The 22683-nt window shown below is 47.7% G+C and overlaps 1 protein-coding gene across 1 annotated transcript in view; it reads left to right on the top strand.

The window, feature by feature from the left end:
- The window catches only part of LOC136511759 (dolichol-phosphate mannose synthase subunit 2-like), a 178194-nt gene that overhangs the window by 3854 nt on the left and 151657 nt on the right, over positions 1-22683 (top strand). The window lies entirely within an intron of this gene.

Genomic DNA, 22683 nt, shown 5'->3' with positions numbered 1-22683 from the left:
ATCACCTGCAACAGGGGTAAATAAACCCTGAGTACATGATGTAGTCGCAAGACTTATCTGACCAGTGGGAATACTTTCCCGACTCTAAGGAATATGCTAGGCTTTATGGTTGTTGGTTCTCTTTTAGCAAAAGCAATACTAATAGTGAGTCCTTATTGATACATTATTATCATCAGCCATATTAAGTTTTCATCTAGTCAATCTATATAAGCATCTGTGCTACTTTCAAGCAAGAGTTGAGCAATTGATACTGTTCCTTCTCCTTTTCCACTTCTAGTTCTTACTACGGTGCTAAACCACAGACAAGCCGTACCGGATAACCCGGCGATTCGCGAATCAATGTGCCTAGCTGGGTGCCCCAAAGACACATGCCTCGCTTGTACCCTAGGCACAAGCAGGGCTAACCCACCACTCTCCTATCCTAGGTGTCCAGGTCCCCGTCCAAACTTGGACTCCAAGCCCCCGCCTCTAAATCCTGGACTCAGTGCGGTGCAAGGACCTCCACCACCTCCTCTTCCCATCAGTCAGTCCAGAAAGAGCCAGATCCACGACAAGAGAGCAGCAAGCCTTCCCTGCGCCCATACCCAAGTATGTGCTCGGGACAATAATATGTGACTTGCCTAGAGTCATATGCAACGATCGGTCCTTAATCGACACAGATAGGGAAAAAGTGTAACCGGGCTATGCCCTGTTGGCCGCAGGGCACAACCCCTCACACCCACCAGTACCAAATCCACATCCCCGCCCAGTCACCATTTTTCTTTCCATTATCTCATCATGATATCATAGTTTAATCACCTATTTACGAGTAATGGCAGGTTACTCACGCTACCGACATCCTAAGCATAGCAGCTACTCGACCTGTACTAGTAGGACTCATGGTGGATATATTTATGCATGTAGTTTTCATAAAATGCTTGTAACGTAAATGCATATCATATAAATATATTCAGTGACCATTTAAAAAATAGGGGTTATGCACCAGGGTTTGCCTTGGGCAGGTGCCGGGTCAGCAAGGTCAGTACCAATAGGCTCCTAGGCTCCCTCCTGTGCGAAGAGCTCCTCCTCGTACTCCTCGATCACCTCGTCGTACTCTGGCTCGCAGACGGGTACGAAGTCTACCAGTTCGTGATCTACATGAAATGATGATGCAACGATTAACACTACGGCAATAGCCTCTCTAAATGCAAAAGTACATCTATTAAACTACTAAGTGAGATCTACCCACTAAAGTCTAAGCTACGTACTAGCACCACTAACAAGTATGAACATGACATACATTCTTACGGCGACTACGGATCTTCCTACTCCTAATGCCAATTTACGATACATATAGTAAAACAAGGATAATAACTACGCTATTAAGCAACTCGCTCTACGACTACCAATTTTATAGCAAGTACATAATACCCTAGTGAACATACTATAAAATTTCTAAAACTAAAACTATTACCGATTTACCACAAGAATTCCTATAAACATTAATCTACATAATACTAAGTCTTCTAATCAGAATTTATGAGCCTATAATCAAAATAGTTAACTATGAACTAACTATACTAACAGGTAGATGGCATTTTTGCGAACCTAACAAACTTAGTTTCCCTATTTTTGGACAACCATGCAATTTACTACGATTTATCAAAGTTGGATTCATAACAGAAAATAAATAAGCATTTCTATTCCTAGAAAATAAGGAAAACCGAATTCTCCTTTGTCAGCCCACAACACGTGGCTCGGCCCAGCGCGCCATCCTGCCCGCGCGCGATAGTAGGCCACCGCGTGGCCCACGCGGAGGCACGGCCCAGACGGCCAATGGCCCACAATAGGGGAAAGGCCTACGCGCGTCGGCAAAAATGCACAAACACCCCCGACGTACTCGGTATTTGCTACGAGCTCTACGGTACTATTTCGCTAGTCTATAGTTTTACAGCTGCACCCTCCCATTTCTACATCTTCACCGCGACTAAGTCCCTAGCCCCCAGGGCTCGCACCGGCGCGACGACGTGGGCACTGAGCGACCACGCCGGCCTCACCCGAACCTCTACTGCCTACCTAAGGGGTCGATAGGTACCTTGATGACAAGTAGAAGCTACTGGAGGCGACACGGCGAGCAGAGGCGCAGTCACAAACTCCCTCCCCAGTGGTGGCCCTTGACCTGCAAAGGCGGGCGTGTTCTCGTAAGCAACAATGGAGGCAAAGCCAGCACATGAGCCAGCGAGCACTATGGAGTGCCCACGGATACCTCCGCATTGATGGTTCGGTCGAAGGTGGTCTGAGTAGAGCTGGCCATGTGCGCGCATGGCGGTGCAGTGGTGCCCGACGGTGGCACGACCACCGCGGTGGTGGCTGGCCTACTACGAAGCTACGACTGCGGTGTGCAGGGTGCTCAGGAGGGTACGATGAGGCTATGGGTGCACTGAATCGTTACGAGAGGCACTGCGTGGCTGGCTTGCCATCGAGCAGTGCCAACGCGGTCTTATGGACCCGGTGGCGTGGGATTATGAAATTACGGCCCTGTGCAACAGCATACACAGCAAGGTGGGGACAGGACGTAGCCAGATGCCTAACGAAGCCGAGCCTAAGACGAATTGGAGTCTACTGCTATGGTTAAGGCAAATTGAGGAGAATCACCTCAGCAGCCAAGGAGACAGTGGAGATAGGGGAGGTCATGGCTTGGCTCGTCTACGACGTCAATGCTCGGGCCAACATCACCACTATGAACAACAGGACAGGCGGGATGTACCCCTAGACTGCTACCTGCACGGCCATAGCAACAAAGCGACGAGCGCGGTATGGCGCCATTGCTGCGCGCAGCGCCAGACAACCGACGTAGAGCGATGCGATGCGGAGGGTATGGTAGGGCAGGCGGACGTCCTTCGAGTGCACAGCCAAGGAGTCATCAGAGCAGAGCTGGCCTAGCCGCTGGCGACGTGCAGTGAATGACCTGGCGCGCTCCCGACCAAGACAGTTGTCGATGAAATATGGTCGGTAGTCTACCTAGGGGTATGCCCAAGGTAGTAGATTGTCGACAGACAGATCGCAAGCCACAAACAAGACGGTGATGCAAGACAGACACGAGGTTTTATCTAGGTTCAGCAGCCAAGAAGGCATAATACCTACGTCCCGCGCCTGATTGTATTGCTGTATGTCAATGAGAGATGTTTTTTAGAGGGGTCCCCTGCCCGCCTTATATAGTCCGGGGGCAGGGTTATAGATCTGGAAACTAATCCTAGCCAGTTACAATTGCCATAGGTGTCCGGATAAAGATTCTTACTCTAACCGACCAGGATCTTGCTTGATCACCAAATCTGTCTTGACTCCTTGCGTGGGACTCCGAACAGGTTGTTCGGGCCGCGCGTCGTCTTTTGGTGGACCAGACCCTCTAATCTGGGCCGGCCCAAGCCTAGCCGTAAGGGTATAGGGGTTAATACCCCCACAGCTAGTCCCCGAGCACCATGTATTATGCTACGTCACGCCGTTTGATCTCCTTCGACTAATGCAATCCGTCTTCATGTCATTTGCAACTGATTGAAACATTGACCAATCAAATGCACTAGCATTCTGATCAGTATAGAGAGCAGTAGACCATGATTATAGCCGAAGATTTTGGTTGTCCGAAGAATGCATGGTGCTCTTAAAGAAAAAAGAAAAAGATTTCTTTCCTGATCAAGTGTGCCCACTTGTATTTCTGAAAAGAAATGTAAGTGACCCTTGTACAGTAGTTGTTATGGCCAACAGTCAAAGCGTAGGGGTCGATTAAATAAACACATTCACCGCAAGGTGAAGTGTGCCCACTTAGTCCCCAAGCCTGGTAGTAGGTGACGCAGGCACGTGGTGCTAGGGTCTAAAAAGAATTCCCATTCAAGTCGAAAATCCAATCATAATACAAGCGATATGAGATGCACCGGTAGGTGCATCGTACTGATGTAGTCCCCGAGCTTGCTGGAAGGCAAAGTATAAGCCTTGTAGCAAGGTCTAAATAAATGTCTCTCAACTGTATATGAGTACAAATCACATGTAGCCGAGGAGAGCGGTCTCCGAGCAGTGGTCGGGATAGTTCCCGAGCACGATAGTAATCCTGACAATCAGTCAAAGCATAGGGGTTGATTAAATAAACACATTCACCGCAAGGTGAAGTGTGTCCACTTAGTCCCCAAGCCTAGTAGTAGGTGACACAGGCACGTGGTGCCAGGGTCTAAAAAGAATTTCTACTGAAGTTAAGAATCCAATTGTCGTATAATCAATGCGAGATGCACCGGCAGGTGCATCGTACCGATGTAGCCCCCGAGCTTGCTGGAAGATAAAGTATAAGCCTTGTAGCAAGGTCTAAATAAATGTCTCTCAACTGTATGTGAGTACAAATCACATGTAGCCGAGGAGAGCAATTGCCGAGCATTCTTCAGAACAGTCCCCAAGCACGGTAGTGGTCGGGGCAGTCCCCGAGCATGATAGTGGTCTGGGCAGTTCCCGAGCACGGTAGTGGTCGAAGCAGTCCCCGAGCACGATAGTGGTCGGAGCAGTCCTCGAGCATGGTAGTGGTCTGGACCATCCCTGAGCATGAGACATGCAGCGAAGAAACGAATACCGCTTGTACTATTATTTGGTGTATTTATTTATCTTCTTAATCTGTCAAGTCCAATCTGACATGTCTAGTCAAAAAAGCAGACGGGTATAGCACATCATACTACCTTCTTGTCCTTTCAAGCAAACAGTCGCTTGGCACCTGTAAGGAGGTGCATCAGTGTGGGCCCTCTCACACTAGCAATGAAGAGGCACGTACACTGGTAACAAAGGGGCGCATATATTGGCATAGATCTCGAGGTTGTGAAAACAACCATCTGCGGCACATGCGCACATCTCCCAAGAATCTCAGGCAGATGAAACGGCGGAACTCTTGGTTATTTATAATATAGAACTGGTAAGTTACTTTTTACCGATCCCCATTACCATTCGTCACCGCAACCTTCTTCTTCCTCTTGCCAGCCCTATACCTCCGAGATCATCACCAATCACCCCTCCACCATATCCACCTCCTTAGCAAGGGTGGATTCATGGCAAAGAGTGATGCCTAGAAGAAAGCCGGAGTCATGGCGAAGGAGTGGTGGAAGTCAAGAAGCAATGAGCAGACCATCGAAGACCTCGTCATCATGGGAGTACTCCACAACAAGGCACTCGTAGGATGGCGCATGTCGGAAGAAGAAGGGTACCCCGATCCACAACCAGGTAAGATTGTGGTTTTCGAAGATTTCTTCAAGCGGGGTTTTAGGGTTCTAGTGCACCCTTTCCTTCAGGGGCTCTATTTGTATTACGAGATTGGGATTTGCAATCTGCATCCCAACTTGATTCTTCTTGTCTCCACCTTCATTCATCTTTGCGAAGCATATGGTGGCTTCCAACCCCATTTTGACTTCTTTCGCCATCTTTTTTGTCTGTGGAAGAAAGGAAGCGGTGGCTCGAAGATAGCTGGAGGTGTGTACCTCAATCTGCATGATGGGATGAAGGCCCAGTACTTGCACTGCCCTTGGAACACATCACTGGATGACTGGTACAAGAAGTGGTTCTACATCCATGAAGAGCCGAACATGATCACACTGTGCGACGTGGGGTTCATTCCGGAGAAGAAGAACAGCTGGTCGGAGAAGCCCGAGCACTTGGAACAAATCTCAGAACTTCTTGGGATGATCCCGTGGAAGAAACTGGACAGTCCGAGCATGGTCGGGAACTTCATCAGCCGAAGGATCTAGCCCTGCCAGAGGAGGGTACATCCCGGCTACGAGTACCAAGGTAGCGTAGACCCAACGAGGACCAGGCAAGAGGCGCTTGACAAGATAGAAGTCAAAGCCAGGATTGGAGAGCTATTCAACTTAGTTGATCCAAATTATGTTAGGTTGAGCGACATCGAGCACACTTTCAAGCTAGCCCAACCTCCCCCAAAGGTAAATTATGCTGCCTTGTACCCATAGTGTTATGTTGTAATAGAAACTTAGTGTGTTATCGCCTTTATGTTTCCTAGATTAATGGTCGTGATAGAGCAGCAGGGTTCGTGTCTCCACCCCCTGGTGTGGATTGGCCGCAAGTTGCCGGCCCAACCGCCTAGACCAGCGCCAGGATCGAAGACATCGACTGGGCTATACTTGGAGTTAGGGAGGAGGCAACGGCCAGAGCTGCTGGTAAGCGGCCGGCGGCTAGCAAGTGTCGTCAGGCCATCTTTATATTATCAGATGATGAAACAGAGGATGTAGACATCTTTCGACTCGTCCCTCAAAAGAGGAGGAGGCAACTGGAGTTGACGGAGCAGGGTGGCTCCTCCGTGCTAGTGGGACTCGCATCGCCGACCACTGCAGTGCAGAGGACAAGTGGCAAAGGGGTTGAGCATCAAGCCCTAGTGCCGGTACTGGTCGTAGAAAGAGACCCGGTGGCACCCGCAGAGCACATGGAGCAAGCATGGCTGAAGAGACGCACCTTCGCCACATCATTCCGTGCTTCCAAGCTGTAAGTATTTGTAACCTTGATGTAAGCTTACAATTTAAATTAAATACTATTGTCTTCTGAACTTATCTCTGATATATTAGGTCGGCGTCCACCGAAAATCCCAACCAACTAGCCGGGAGTGGCGTGGCTCCACCAGCAACAGTGGAGAAAACTACCCAGCAGCTAGCTATGGAGGAACCTATAGCAGAAAGTCCACCGGAGCCTCAGCAGATGAGCGGCCAGACGATAGTCCCCGAGCAGTTGGTCGAGGGGAGAGCCAAGCTAAGTACAGGTGCTCCGAGCACTAACCCTGCTAAGGGGGACACTTCAGCGCCAAAGGGTATCAGACCAAACCGAGGAGCAGCAGCCAGAGGTGGCACAGAGCACGTTTGTAGATGCTATGGCCCGTGGGAAGGCCATAGTGATCGCAGAGGCTGCAAACTCCAGACCAGCGCCGCTACCCGAACAAGAGGCCGAATAGGACAAAGTAGAGGAGGTCCTAGGCCATCCCTAGGATAAACAACAACATGTATATGTGTCGCGCTGGCGGAACAACCAATGGGTTGTCCATGAAGAAATCCCAGAGGTCGAAGAGACCATGAAAGTTGAATGAGCGGCAAAACGTCTGGTGACGGAAGTCTAGATATGTTTTGCATGACCACTTGATCCTGCTATCTAGTCAAACTGTCTAACTTAGCTTTTGTACATGCAGGACTTAATGAAGACCGCAAGGTACCGAAAGAAGTGCTTCGACCAGATTGAGGGGATCACAGCAAGCAATAAAGAACTGGTGGCTGAGGTGCAATGCTTGCGCCACCAACTTGAAGCCGCCAACCAGGAGAGGACGGAGCAAGAGACACAGAACCAGAACCTGGTCGTCCAGCTTAGTAATAAAGAGCAAGAAAAAACAAGTAAGTTGTCACTTTATCACAACAAGTGCATAACACGTGTTGTTGCATTGTTGGTAGTAATAGCTGTAGTGCAGGCTTAGAAGCCGAAGTAGTCCATCTCCAAGAGGAGAATAGCTGTGTGGCCATATAGTGTGGTTGCCTGATGGAGGACAACAAGAAACTAGTGCATGACCAGTCGCAACTCTAGGACCGCACAACCAAGATGGAGGAACTAAAAAGTAAGTGTTCCAGACCACCTTGCTCACTCTGTTGCCCGCCTTATCTTGTCGTGGCGTGACATTTTAATGTCTTGTGCGGTTTGCAGTTTTAAAAGTCAATGCCAAGAAGCATCTAGAAACCGTGATGAAAGATCATGATGGCTGGAAGGCGCGATGCCTAGAGATCACCGAGGATCGGGACACATGGAAGAACCGGTGCCAGGAAGTGGCAACTGGCATTTTGCCCGTCCTCAACCTTATCGACCCAGCGCTTACAGAGGAAGTGCCAAGGACGCCATAGCTCGGACTGGTCGAGAGATGCCGAAAGGCATGGGATGGTTCCAAGAGTTCGTGAAGGAGGCGGGTGAGTACATAGGCGCACATGTGCTAAGCATGGTGTGTGCCCACTACCCCCTGATCGATCTCAAGCACCTGGAGGTTGGGTACCCGAAGGAGATAGATCTAGACAAGGCTGAGGAGCTTCGGATGACCCAGCTAGACCTGTCTTCAAAGATAATTGGCAACATTAACCTGTGTGAAGGTGGGACAGCACCTATACAGGGTACACCATCAACAAGTTAGCTAGAAACACCATTAGTTGTGAGCCAACCGGCGAAGCCTATGGTCTCGACTAGCCTGGCATCGGTGGGGCCATCCTCTTCAGCTCGACTAGTACAAGAGTCCCCGAGACTCGAGCAGGATGTCGGAAGCAGCGAGCAGTAGGTGCCGTGTGCCCTGACCAGCCAACAGGATAGGCTAGAGCTGTAGAAGAAGGATGTAGTTGTGTTATTGTAAACTTGTACCGCTTTAGGCAAGCTTGTAATAACGTAACTGTATATCATTATAAGCTTGTTTGTTTTGTATAAAACGTATTTAAGCTTGAAACTCGTGTTAGTGTAACTAAGTGAGAACATGTGAGCGTTCTATTTAGTTGTACCAGTTTACTCGACACGTCATCCTAAAAAGTTTGTACGGCCCTGATTTGCCATGTGGTCGGAGTGTGAGGTGCGTGACCTGTGCACACGTAGACGCGGACAAGTCAAACTAGGGGGGACCTACCGATCACTCATAGCGTAGAGAGCGGATCCCATGCACGCATTGGGAGGAACCGGAGACAGGGCCTACTCCAAAAATCCAAGAAGGAATGGTGGTCGGCGTTGACTGGCTAAGTTAGAATAACCGTAAAATTTGAAATAACACATCAAAGTGGTCGGGGAAAGCATAATAGCTTTATTGAATTAAATCGAAAGTACAAGAGGAGTACATATCTTAGTAGTTAAGCATAGAAACACCTAAGCTTGTCGATGTGCCATAAATTGGGTACGTCCATACCGTCCAGGTGAGCTAACCTGTAAGACGTTGGTCGTGTGACTTCCTTGATCATGAAGGGCCCTTCCTATGGAGTTGCAAGTTTATGGACACTAGCCTGATTTGTCTTCCACTTTAGGACTAGGTCCCCAACCACAAAGAACCACTCTTTAACGTTCTTGTTGTAGTACCTACGCAAAACAGCAAGGTATTTGGCTGTACGTACGCAAGAATTGAGCCGCTTCTCTTCTGCACTATTCACTTCTAGCTCCCGCACTTCATTGACCTTGCCTTCGTCGAAATTCTCAACCCGTGTTGATCTGAAAGCTATATCTGCCGGGAGGACTGCCTCAGCGTCGTAAACCATAAAGTATGGTGAGATGCCGGTGTTACGACTGGGCTGAGTTCTAAGGCCCCAGACGACGCCTGGTAACTCTTTGAGCCATCTTTTGGGAGCTTTGTCATTTTCTCTGTACATTCTCTTCTTCAATACATCTAAAATCATACCATTTGCCTACTCGACCTGTCCATTAGCTCTAGGGTGCGCCACCGAGACGTATTTTACTACTATGCTCCTTTCATCGCAGAAGTCCCAAAAAGCGTTTCCGGTGAACTGAGTACCCAGATCAGTGATGATGCTGTTGGGTATGCCGAAGCGGTGGATGACCTGGTCGAGGAACATGATAGCCTTTTCTGAAGATGCCTGTACCAGCAGCATGTACTCTATCCACTTAGAAAATTTATCGATCAGCACAAAGACACATGTAAATTTCCCAGGAGCCGATTTGAAGGGCCCGATCATATCCAGTCCCCAGCATGCGAAGGGCTAGGAGGCTGGTATTGTCTGGATCTCATGTGCTGGTATGTGGATTCTCTTTGCGAAGAACTGACAACCCTCACAGTGGTGGACTAGCTTTTCTGCATCGGCTATAGCTGACGGCCAATAGAACCCTGCTCAGAAAGCCTTGCCGACCAGCGTTCTCGAGGCCACGTGGTTGCCACAGGAGCCAGAGTGGATTTGGTCTAGGAGATGTTCGCCATCCTCTTGGGTTATACACTTCATCAAGATTTCCTCCTTTGCGTTCTTGCGCCATAACTTGCCATCGACAAGCAGATATTGCTTACTGCAACGCATCAGGCGCTCGTTTTCTGTCCGATTAGTGTAACTGCTACCATCTGTTAATTACTTGATGAAAGGTACTCTCCAGTCAGACTCATGAGTGGTTGAAGGTGGCTCGGTGGTGCTCAATGCCGGAACCATAGCCACCAATTGCTTGTCTAGAGGCTTGTCGACCATGGGATCTTCCTCTTCGATGGAAGGCGTGAGCAGGTCTTGGACAAATACGCCATGTGGGACCTTAGCTCAGGATGATCCTAACTTTGACAGCACATCTACTGCTTGATTTTTGTCCTGGACCACATGTGTGTACTCGATGCCATAAAACCTGCCTTCTAGCTTTCTGATCGATTTGTAGTATGCATCCATCTTTTCACTGGTCATGTCCCAGTCCTTGTTGAGTTGGTTGATGACCAGAGCCGAGTCTCTATAGACATAGAGATGTTTAATGCCGAGCTCGACCGCAATGCGCAAACCATGTAGGCATGCTTTGTACTCGGCAACATTATTAGATGCTGGGAAATAAATCCTGAGGACGTACCAGAGCTGCTCCTTGGATGGTGACACGAAAAGGACTCCTGCTCCTACACCATCGATGTTGAGAGAGCCGTTGAAGTACATCTTCCAATACTCATCGGGCCCCTAAGAGGCAGGCGTGCTTAAGTTTGTCCACTCGATGATGAAATCGACGAGTGCCTGAGACTTGATTGTAGTACGGCTTGCGAATTCCAAGGAGAAGGGGCATAGCTCCATTGCCCATTTGACGATGCACCTGTTCGCATCCTTGTTGCTAATGATGTCGCACAGAGGGTACTCAGTCATGACCACCACACGATATCCGTCGAAGTAATATTTCAACTTTTGGGATGTTATCAGTATGGCGTAGATCAATTTCTGAATCTATGGGTACCTAGTCTTGGATTCATTGAGTACCTCACTGATGAAATAGATTGGTCATTGTACCTTATAGACGTGGCTAGGCTCATCGTGCTCGACCACCATGGCAGTGGAGACCACTCGATTAGTCACCACAATGTAAAGTAGGAGTGTTTTGTCTTCTCTAGGAGCAGTGAGGACCAGACGTGATGTAAGGTATGTTTTCAGCTGTGTGAAGGCAGCGTTTGCTTCCTCCAACCACTCAAACTTCTCAGATGCCTTGAGTAGTTTAAAGAACGGTAATCCCTTTTCACCTAATCTTGATATGAAATGACTGAGAGCGGCCATGCATCCAGTAAGCTTCTGAACATCCTTCACCTTTTTGGGCAGCTTCATGTCCAAGACAGCTTTGACTTTCTCCAGGTTAGGGCGTATGCCATTGTGACTGACGATGTTGCCAAGTAGTATGCCAGAAGGAACACCAAAGATGCACTTCTTTGGGTTTAATTTCCATTGGAATGTATTAAGGGCTGCAAAGGTGCGTTCCAGGTTGTCAACAAGGGTATGTGGTTCCTTGGTTTTGACAACTACATCATCAACATAAGCCTCGACGAGGTCGTCTTTTATCTCATCTTTGAGGCAGGCCTGTATAGCGCGTTGGTAGGTAGCCCTGGCGTTCTTGAGCCCGAACGACATGGTCATGTAGCAGTAGGCGCCGAAAGGCGTGATAAAAGATGTCTTGATCTGGTCATCCTTTTTTAGAGCGATCTGGTGATAACCAGAGTAGCAATCGAGAAATGAAAGTAGCTCGCAATCGGTGGTTGAATCTACGACCTCGTCTATGCGAGGTAAGCCGAAGGGGTCCTTAGGGCAGTGTTTGTTGAGATCAGTGTAATCAACGCACATTCTCCATTCATTATTCTTTTTGCATACAAGAATTGGGTTAGCTAACCACTCCAGATGATACACTTCTTTGATAAATCCGGCTGCCAAAAGCCGTGTAACTTCTACCCTAATCGCCTCCTTTTTGTCGTGAGCGAACCGTCGTAGCTTCTGCTTGATAGGTTTGGCCTTGCCGTTGACATTCAAGGAGTGCTCGATCAAGTTTCGAGGTACACTGGGCATGTTAGCAGGTTTCCATGCGAACACATCCACGTTGCTCCTCAAGATCCTGACGAGCGCGTCTTCCTATTTGGGATCCAGGTTGGCCCCGATAAGGGCCATTTTGCTGGGATCACTATCGACCAGCTAGATCACCTTGTGCTCCTTAGACTTGACGTTCTTGCATGGAGCCTCGAGCTCTAGGATCTCTAGGTGGTCGGCCGTGGTCTTCTTGGCATCGGGCATGGTCTCGGCCATGCGAATAGAGAGGTCGTGAGCCTCTGCTATTTTAAAGCTGTCATCTTCGCAGGTATAAGCTACATATACGTTACCCCTGAGGGTTAGAACTCCTTTCTCGGTAGGCATCTTGAGCACCAGATACCTATAATGAGGTGTGGCCATGAACTTGGTGAGTGATGGTCGACCAAGGATAGCATGGTAGGTGCCGTCGAAGTCAGTGACCACGAAGTTGACGTAGTTGGTGCAGTAGTGGTCTGGGGTCCCAAATTGCACAGGTAGCGTGATCTGCCCGAGAGGTGTAGAGCTCTGTCCAGGGAGAACACCCCAGAACCATGCCTCGTATGGCTTGAGATCTGCCTGGGTTATCTTCAGGGTCGGTAGACTGTTCTTGAACAGTATATCGATGGAGCTACCACCGTCAATCAGCACTCTGTCGAATTGAACTTTGTTGATACAAGGATCGAGGACTAGGGGAAAACATCCTGGTTCAGGTATTGTGGCCCATTGGTCTTTTCTGCTAAAGGAGATCTCACGGTGAGACCAAGAAGGGAGCCATGGATCGGCGATGAGGTTGTCGGTGTTGGCCACATTCAAGCAAGCGTGGGCGAGCAGCTTGCGTTTATTTTGGTCTCAATGGACACTTTGCCTCCAATGATGGTGTGCACGCGATTGTTTGGCTTAACATACTTGTGATAGGGATCTGCGTCTTCATCATTGTTATCCTCGTTGCGTTGTTCCCCTACGTCATTAGGCTTGTCGGATGTATCCAGAGCCTGTTGACACGTGTAAATAGACTTGAGAACGCGGCAATTCTCCATGGTATGGTTTGACTTGGGATGGAGCTAGTTGGGCCTTTCAATGCTTTGGCGTAGTCTTCTTCATAGTTACGATGTCCGCCACCTTTCTTAACGGTGTTGATCTCGCTGTCATCTTCCCGAGCACGCTTGCCCCTGTAATCGTCACGGTGGTTACGCCACTGATTGCGGTGATCGTGGGAGTCATTGCGCTAGTTACGATGGTCAAAATTGTCGTTCTGACCACGGTTGCCGTGGTAGTCGTCGCAGTGTAGGAGGTGGTCAAAGCGTGGAACCCTTGCTGCTGCTTCAATAATTATCTTTTTAGTGTCGTCGGCATCCGCATATTTCTTAGTAGTGGCCAGGAGCGCTGTGACTGATTCAGGTCTCTTGCCGAGGAGCTTATCCCTTAGGGCGTCGTGGAAGTGTAGGCCAGTGATGAAAGCCTTGATTGCCTCATTGTTAGAGATTGACGGGACCTTGATGCGCATCTCCGAGAAACGCTGGACGTACTCGCGCAGTGGCTCATCCTTCCGATCTCAAATCTGCTGCAGATCATATTTGTTGCTGGGTTGCTCGCAAGTAGCAATGAAGTTGTCGATGAAGGCTTGCTTGAGCTCTTGCCAAGAATCAAAGTAGTTTGCCGGCAAGCTGACCAACCATTGGTGACCTGCATGGCCAACAGCGACTGGGAAGTAGTTAGACATGACGTGCTCGTCAGCCATGGCTAATCTGCATGTAGTTTTGTAGAGCATGACCCATAATTCGGGGTTCTCCTTGCCATCGTACTTTTGAAGTTTTTCAAGCTTGAAGTTCTTGGGCCATATGACTTGGCGAAGGTGTGGAGTAAACTGCTTCAAACCCGACGGGCCGTGGGTAGTATCATATTCCATACGGCGATAGCTTTCGTGGGATGTACGATCATTGGCTCTCTAGTTGATGCGATCGCGTAGATCACGTCCTCCGAGGTAATGATGGAGATTGTTATTGCCATCACGGTGATCTCGGTTGACATCCAGATTAGCCCTGCGACCATGGTTATCACGGCGATTATCGTGGTTGTCTCGGCAGTTGTCATCCCAAACGTCATAGCGGTTGTCCTCCCGACGGCGGTTGTCATCCCGACCACCATCATGGCCACCGTTTCCACCTTGACAGTTGTTTGATGGGTCATTGTTGTGCGAGCCACGTTGGTTGGGTGGCTATGAGCGACTTGAGTACTAGCAGCTGTGGCTTGACTCGACTAACACGGATGGAGCCCGGGCTTGATTTACAATCTCTGTGGTCTAGGCCATAGCGGCCGTCAGGTAAGCTTGTATATCATCACGAACTGCCTGGGTTTCCAGGGTATTGGGTAGCCATTGCATTGTCACCATAGCAACGGCTATGTTGGCGCTTGGAGTCCTGAAGACCTATTTGTCCCCCACCCTGTCGAAGGCATTGTTGAGGTCACGTGGCTAGACCCTTATGCGTCGTGCCTCCTCTTCTGCTTTGGCTTCGATTTGTCGGTGATTAAACCAGTCAATATTGCGTGCTTCGCGTGCAATCCTTTCTTGTTCTATTTCGCCAACTGCTGGTGGTTCGTCATTACTGACAACATTGATCAAATCCCCTCGCCTTGGTGGGAAAGACGGGAATTGTAGGAACCCCAGGGCGTGGTCTAGGATATCCAGATCATATTCGACGCCTTCATCATCATGATGCTGGAGCTCAGTGTGGATGGAGGCATTAGATGCGATGCCAGACGAGGAGCTAGAGTCAACCTCTTGGACTATGTGGATGAATCCTTCTTGATAATCCTCAATTTGGATCATGTTGACGAAGTTGCGTGGCTTCGGCCGAGGTCAATGTATAAAACACAGATCCGAGCAGTGTTGTATATTATACGCGTAGTTGGAGGTTGCATTTCATAGGCTGTAGGGCTAGGCCTGGTAGTTCTCCATCGAGGCTTCGTACTCAGAAAGCTAGAGACCCATCGTGGAGGCTGGCCGGCGACGAGCGGAGCACCCTTCAGGAGTAGATGTGACCACAAGATCTGTACCAAGTCGTGCAGGATGACTAGCCCAAGCTGGTTAGGTAGATCTATTGTGGGGAGCGGTTACCTACTCATTAGGTTGACTTTGAATTGAACTTACTAGAGCTAGGGTTTTAGCGAGTTTGGTGCCGACCCGATCAATGGAGTTGAGCAGGTCGGTGTTGTCGATCTGCTTCCCTTTGTAGCAGGGAAGTGGACGATGGGTTGTCGGTGTGGCTGAAGATGATGCAGGCATGGTTGGAGCCAGATGTATCGTGGTTGGAGCCAGATCCACTATGGTCGGAGTCGTATCCACCGTGGTCGGAGCTGTATCCACCGTGGTCGGAGCCATAGCCGATGCAGGTGAAGCAGTGGTCGACATAGATTGAATTCGCGCCTCCTCTGTGGTCATGGCGATGAAGTCATCGGAGCCGATGGTCTAGGTGATCTGGCCGACGGTGAACATGAGGTCGTTCGACATAGCCATGGAGCCGGAGATGATGACCATCTTGTTTGCTTGGAGAGCGGTACGCACACCGCCTACCTGGCGCGCCACTATTAACGAAATATGGTCGGCAGTCTACCTAGGGGTATGCCTAAGGTAGTAGATTGTCGGCAGACAGATGCGCAAGCCATAAACAAGATGGTGATGCAAGACAGACATGAGGTTTTATTCTGGTTCGGTCGCCAAGAAGGCGTAATACCTATGTCCTACGTCTGATTGTATTGCTGTATGTCAATGAGAGATGTTTTTTAGAGGGGTCCCCTGCCCGCCTTATATAGTCCAGGGGGCGGGGTTACAGATCTGGAAACTAATCCTAGCCAGTTACAATTACCATAGGTGGCCGGATAAGGATTCCTACTCTAACCGACCAGGATCTTGCTTGATCGCCAAATCTGTCTTGACTCCTTGCGCGGGACTCCGAACAGGTTGACCGGGCCGCACGTTATCTTTTGGTGGACCGGACCCTCTGATCCAGGCCGGCCCAAGCCTAGCCGTAAGGGTATAGGGGTTAATACCCCCACAATAGTGTAGAGCAAGGCATGGCGCAACAGTTTGGTCGGCGAGCAGCAGCGTGGCTGAGGCCGACAGTGGCTGGGGTCACTGACAGCGTGGTGGCAGGCAGCCTTGGTGCGTGATGCTAGAGTCGTGCGCGTGGCCGGTGGGATGGTGGACACGATGCGCGTGCGAACACGGCCAGCACGGCAGAGCGCTGGCAATGCCAGCAGCATGCTAGGCCAACGGTGACCGCGCCCAGTGTCATTTCCAGTGACATGCATGCTTTTTAAAGCAAGCAGAAAACTTGTACACGACGCTCCAAAAGCCGAACTAACTATTCGATGCACAATAGGGTACATTAAGCTATCTAATGGAGCCAAGATATCGTCCTACTGCTTAAGCCGGTCGTTCCACAGAGCTCACCAAAAGTAGCATCGTCAGCCACTTACAAAACTTATGCGAATGACATTGAAACGAACGATTCCACGTCGGACTCCAAACCCAGCCTACTCGAGGTACTAGCCAGCTATCCTTGTCCAACCACACCTATGTTATCGTCGTTAGCCAAACATTCTTTAGCCCTTTTAGTTTCTAGAACAATGCGATTACGCAGTATTATACAAAACGTAACCATGGACTCATGTTTCGTATGAATGTTTCAAGTGCCGAACATTGAGTTATACATTATGTCATACACCTATGCATATAATTCAGATGCTTACAAAATGTTTAAGCAAAACATTACAATGTAACACTGGGGTGTTACAAATCTACCCCCTTAAAACAAAATCTCGACCCGAGATTTCATGTGCCTAGTGTGAGAAAGAGGTAGGGAGTACATTTGGCGCAATAACTAACTATCCGACCTAGAGAGAAGATGGGGGTAATTCTTTAATATGTAGCTCTCTTGCTCCTAGGTTGCTTCATCTTCTGAATGATTTTGCCATTGCACCTTGTAAAATTTTATCACTCTGTTCCTGGTCACTCTCTCCTTCACATCCAAGAGTTTTATAGGATGCTCCACATAAGACAAATCAGGTTGGAGCGGAAGTCCTTCTATTTCCATAGATTCTTCAGGAACTCATAGGCATTTCTTCAATTGCGAGACGTGAAATACATTGTGAACTGCCGAGAGAATTTTAGGGAGTTGGAGACGATAAGCAATGGGGCCACACTGTTGCAACACCTTGTATGGACCCACATACCGAGGGGCTAACTTGCCATGGACACCAAACCGATGTACCCCTCTCATAGGAGATACCTTGAGATACACATAATCCCCAGCTACAAATTCCAAAGGCCTTCTCCGCTTGTCTGCGTAAGCCTTCTGCCAACTCTGAGCTGCCTTCAAGTGCTCATGAATTATATTTACTTTCTCTCGAGCCTCCTTTATGAAATCAGGCCTGAAGTACCCACGGTCTCCTACTTCCACCCAGTTTAGTGGTGTCCTACACTTCTGCCCATATAAAGCTTCAAATGGTGCCATGCGGATACTCTCTTGGTAGCTGTTATTATAAGAAAATTCTGCCAGCTTCAAACAATGATCCCACTTCTCAGGAAAAGAGATGGTGCAAGCCCACAGCATATCCTCGAGCACCTGGTTCACCCTTTTAGTTTGACCATCAGTTTGTGGGTGGTATGTCGAGCTTCTGAGAAGATGAGTACCCAAACATTCCTGGAGTTTCTCCTAGAAACGAGAGACAAAAACTGACCCTCTATCAGAGATGATGGTGAGAGGAACTCCATGTAGGGTCACAATCCGATCAAAGTATAACTCCGCATACTTCTTGGTGGTGTATCTAGTATCCACCAAAAGGAAGTGGGCAGACTTGGTAAGTCGGTCCACAATGACCCAAATAGAATCAAAGCCCATGGAGGTGCGGGGTAAACCCACAATGAAATCCAAGGAAATATCCTCCCATTTCCAAATAGGAATGGGCAAAGGCTGTAGATATCTAGGAGTACGCATATGATCTGCCTTGACTCTACCACAAGTGTCACACTCTACAATGAACTGGGTGATATCTTGCTTCATGTTGGACCACCAGTATAGTTGGCGCAGATCATGGTACATCTTGTTGCTACCAGGGTGGATAGACAGCTTGGAATGATGGGCTTCTTGTAAAATCTTTCTTTTCAGCTCTTCATTGGATGTAACCACTAGTCTATCCTTGTATCTTACGACCCCCTGCTCATCAATGCTAAAATGAGGTCCACGCCCTTCTGCTAGCAACTTCTTAATGTGAGGAATCTCTTCGAGGTCTTCCTTCTGCTCCCAAATAATTTGCTCCAGCAATTCTGAGGTTAATGCAATCTGAGCTAGCACCTCAGTGTGGTGGAGTGACAAGGGTATTTCCTCAACCTGATGCGACTTACAACTCAAAGCATCGGCCACCACATTGGCTTTTTCTAGATGATAGTGGACTTCCAAATCATAATCCTTGATCAACTCTAACCATCTCCTTTGCCTCATGTTCAACTCAGACTGAGTGAGAATATACTTAAGGCTCTTGTGGTCAGTGAAGATATGCACTTTGTTGCCCAACAAATAATGCCTCCAAATCTTCAGAGAGTGAACTACAACAGCTAGCTCTAAATCATGGGTGGGGTAGTTCACCTCGTGCTTCTTCAGTTGGCGTGAAGCATAAGCTATCACATGCCCATCTTGCATAAGCACACATCCCAATCCCGTCTTCAAGGCATCACAGTAAACATCAAAGGGCCTCTCAATATCTGGTTGGGCCAACACAGGAGCAGTGGTCAGAAAAGTCTTTAGGGACTGAAAAGCTTCTTCACAAGCTAGACTCCAATCAAACTTAGCTTCTTTCTAGAGCAGCTTGGTCATGGGCTGGGCTATCTTGGAGAAATCCGAGATGAAACGCCAATAGTATCCAGCTAGCCCAAGGAACTAACGGATCTGGTGCATAGACATAGGAGACTTCCAATCTAATACATCTTGCACCTTGCTAGGATCTATAGAAACGCCCTCAGGTGTAAACACATGCCCCAAAAACTGCACTCGATCTAACTAAAACTCGCACTTGCTGAATTTAGCATACAGCTGGTGCTCCCTTAGTTGAGTCAGTACTATCTAGAGGTGACAGGCATGCTCTTCATCATTCTTGGAATAGATCAAGATGTCATCAATGAAAACTACCACAAACTTATCCAACTCCAGCATGAAAACTGAGTTCATCAGGTACATGAAGAAGATCGGGGCATTGGTGAGACCAAAAGACATCACTAGGTACTCATACAGCCCATACCTAGTAGAGAAAGCTGTCCTTGGTATATCCTGTGGCCTGATCTTGATCTGATGGTAGCCCGATCAGAGATCTATCTTCAAGAACACCATGGCACCAGCTAATTGATCAAACAAAGTATCTATGTGGGGCAAAGGATACTTGTTCTTAACTATTACCGCATTGAGGGGGCGGTAATCCACACACATCCACAGAGTACCATCCTCCTTCTTCATGAAAATAGCCGGGCAACCCCATGGTGAAGAACTTGGGTGGATAAAACCTTTGTCCATCAACTCTTCTAGTTGCTTCTTCATTTCTGCTAGTTCTCTCGGAGCCATGTGGTATGGATGTCTAAAAATAGGAGCAGTACCAGGCTCAAGCTCAATGGAGAATTCTAACTCATGGTCTGGTGGCAATCTAGGAAGATCTTCAGGGAAAACATCTGGGAACTCACATACTACTGGAATGGAGGTAAGATCAGGAACGGCTTCAGCATGGGCAGCAACAGGTAAGACTGGTTCTAAGGGTATGATGAGAGACATCCTATCCTCAGAAGAAGGAAGCCGTAACTCTACACTTCTTCTCTTCATATCCAATACTGTGGCAGAACCTCCTAAATTATAGGACCCACATGCACCTGTCACTGTCCAATGACCTCTGACGACTATGCATATGTTCCTAGTAACTTAAGAAGACTGTCGGGTGTCCCCGTGGAACCCCGAATCATCCATGTTTTTCGAGCAGGATCCCATTACAGAGTCATTGCAGTATTACAACAGTTTATTCAAATAGATACATCAGAGTAATATAGCGGAAGTCTTACAATAACTTAGTTTACAAAACAGTTATTTCAAACCTTTCAAACTAAGTTCAATTAATAATACAAACGGTAGCAATGGAGTGGCATTATAACATAATACAAACACACAAATAAAACGCCCTGCCCAAGGGCCACGCATTTACTTATCATCATCGGATCAAACAACCGTCATGCAGCACGGTCCAAAATAGACCTGCTCATGAGGCTCACCTGCAACAAGGGTCAATGAACCCTGAGTACAAAAGTACTCAATAAGACTTAACCGAAATAAAAATTGATAGAACTCAAGAATGCAGGCTCAGGGATTCAAGGTATGGCTTTAGCAATAATCAAAGTTCTTTTGCGTAAAAGCTCTTTAACAAAATTCTTTTTGTCAACATTTAAAACTTCATAAGATCATATACAAAGCTGACATGATCCATAATGAGATCATAAAACTTCATAGCCAACACTTTCTCAAACCTTACTCAAGTTCCAGTTATTAATACTACGATGATGAACAGTGAGTTGAGTCTCCATAACCGAGGAGCAACGACGATTTGAACCGATTAAAACCAGCTAGGGATTCCAGACCACACGACATATGCAGGTCCCCGACTCACATATATCAACCTACCCTCAGATCCTCTAAAACAAGAATGGGTCCGCGCCACCCGAGAATATAGTACACCTCAAATCCGGCCACATTCTAGCCACGAGGGTACACGCTATTCTCACCATCTCTCCACTCCCAGTGCGCGAGTAGCCATTCTCATAATAGAATCGCCAAGTTAAGGCTTACCGGAGTATGTGGTTAGTACTACAAATTCTCACCTCATGCAATTCAACAACGGTACGGGCCTTAATCGACACAGGCGGAAAGAACCCACTCACAAGACATTACCAGGTCTTATGGCTCACACACACCGAGTCCGCCCGGTCTAGATTTATTACTCCATATTCCCATATCACATGATAACATAAGTAACCAAAGTTCCATTTAAAACTCGCAGGTGACATGTAATCACCCAACCTTTATTTATCTAAGCATGACTAAGCATAATTAGCCATATACGAATTAAAACGATTAACAAGGTAGATAAGGAAAACAAGGTTGGTCATGCATCAATTAGGTTTTCACTTAACTCCTAATCACTTAATGCAGTATATGAAAGCAAAAGCGAAATCAATTTGTAAAACACAAGGTAGGGTTTAAATGCATCCGGGGCTTGCCTTCGTTGACGGAAAAGTCCGATTCCTGCGACGTTACACAAGTATTCGATCCGACCTTAACAGATGGATTAACCTCTTCAACAGCTTGATTAACTACCACGTTTTCACCTTCGTTCACTACACGTAATAACAATGCCATGTTTAACATGATGCGGAATACGAAATATGATGCTCGATGATGGATGCAAAATTAATAATTTGAATACAACTTTCCTTCGCGGTACCGTTGCAAGTCAAACAAACTAAATCTTTTTCGTAACACATATATCAACTACCAAGGATCATTAACAACAAATGATCCGAGGTCATTACTCAATCCAAAAGTCCAAACAAAAACCTAAATCATTAAAGGTTACTATTTGCTTTTATGAATTAATTATTTAATTCAACATTATGAAATAAATCAACTTATTCTAATTGAGCTCAAAATTTTAGTACATGTTCATTACATGTTAACTAAGTGGCAAAACAAATTTCATAATTTTTGGATAAATAAATAAGCCTAGAACAATCATGGAAATCCATTTATGAATAAATTGAGCAATTTTTATCACATTTAAAAATTACTAAAAAACATTATTTCATATTTTTCTTAAATACTATACCTCACAGAGAAGTCACTCAAAAATTTTCATAATTTTTGGAGCTCTAAATAAATCTACACAAAAATAACAAAAACAGACACTATTCATTCAAATCTGAAAATAGAAAAATCCATTTGAACGCTGAGTCACTGACAACGGGTCCCACATGTCATCTTCAACCTCCGACGTTGACCACGGCAGCGACGGCTCTGACCGGAGATAACTCACCGACGGTGAGTCCAATGGCGATGGCCAAGGTACCAAAACGTTCACCAAGACTAGGCGCATCTATTGACGTCCCTACTTGATCTGATAACGGTCCTATGCTAGCTCAACGTCGGCTATGGCGGATGCGGTGGCACGGCAGTGCTACGCCGGCGAAACGAAGCTGAAAACGGGGAAATAGAGGGCATGGGAAGGTCCAGTAGCTCACCACGAACACGTTCAAGCAAGAATTAAGGCCGGAGAAGCAACGGTGAAGCGGGGCGGCGTTTACAGCGATCACGGCGGTGCGAGCAATGGCGACGGTGGTGTTCCAGTGGCTATGGTGGACAAAACGAGCAATCAACAAGATATTAAGCACCACGGCATCACGGAGAAGCTGAAACAATGCTTCCCGAGATCAGAAGCTCACCGTAGAGTACTGGCCACGACAGCGCTCGCTCGACGGGGACTCTGTTGGCCGCGAGGAAGAAGAGCGTGGTCAGCGAGTTCCCAGCGAAATCAGCCAACCACAGTTGGCTGGGTGGATGCGCAAGAGAAAGATGGAACTGGAACAGCCTTTACCAAG

This window comes from Miscanthus floridulus, chromosome 16 (genome assembly GCF_019320115.1).
Source record: "Miscanthus floridulus cultivar M001 chromosome 16, ASM1932011v1, whole genome shotgun sequence".
In the NCBI taxonomy this organism is placed as follows: Eukaryota; Viridiplantae; Streptophyta; class Magnoliopsida; order Poales; family Poaceae; genus Miscanthus; species Miscanthus floridulus.
The sequence above is the reverse complement of the archived record's forward strand: the minus strand, read 5'-3'. Positions and strand labels throughout refer to the sequence as shown.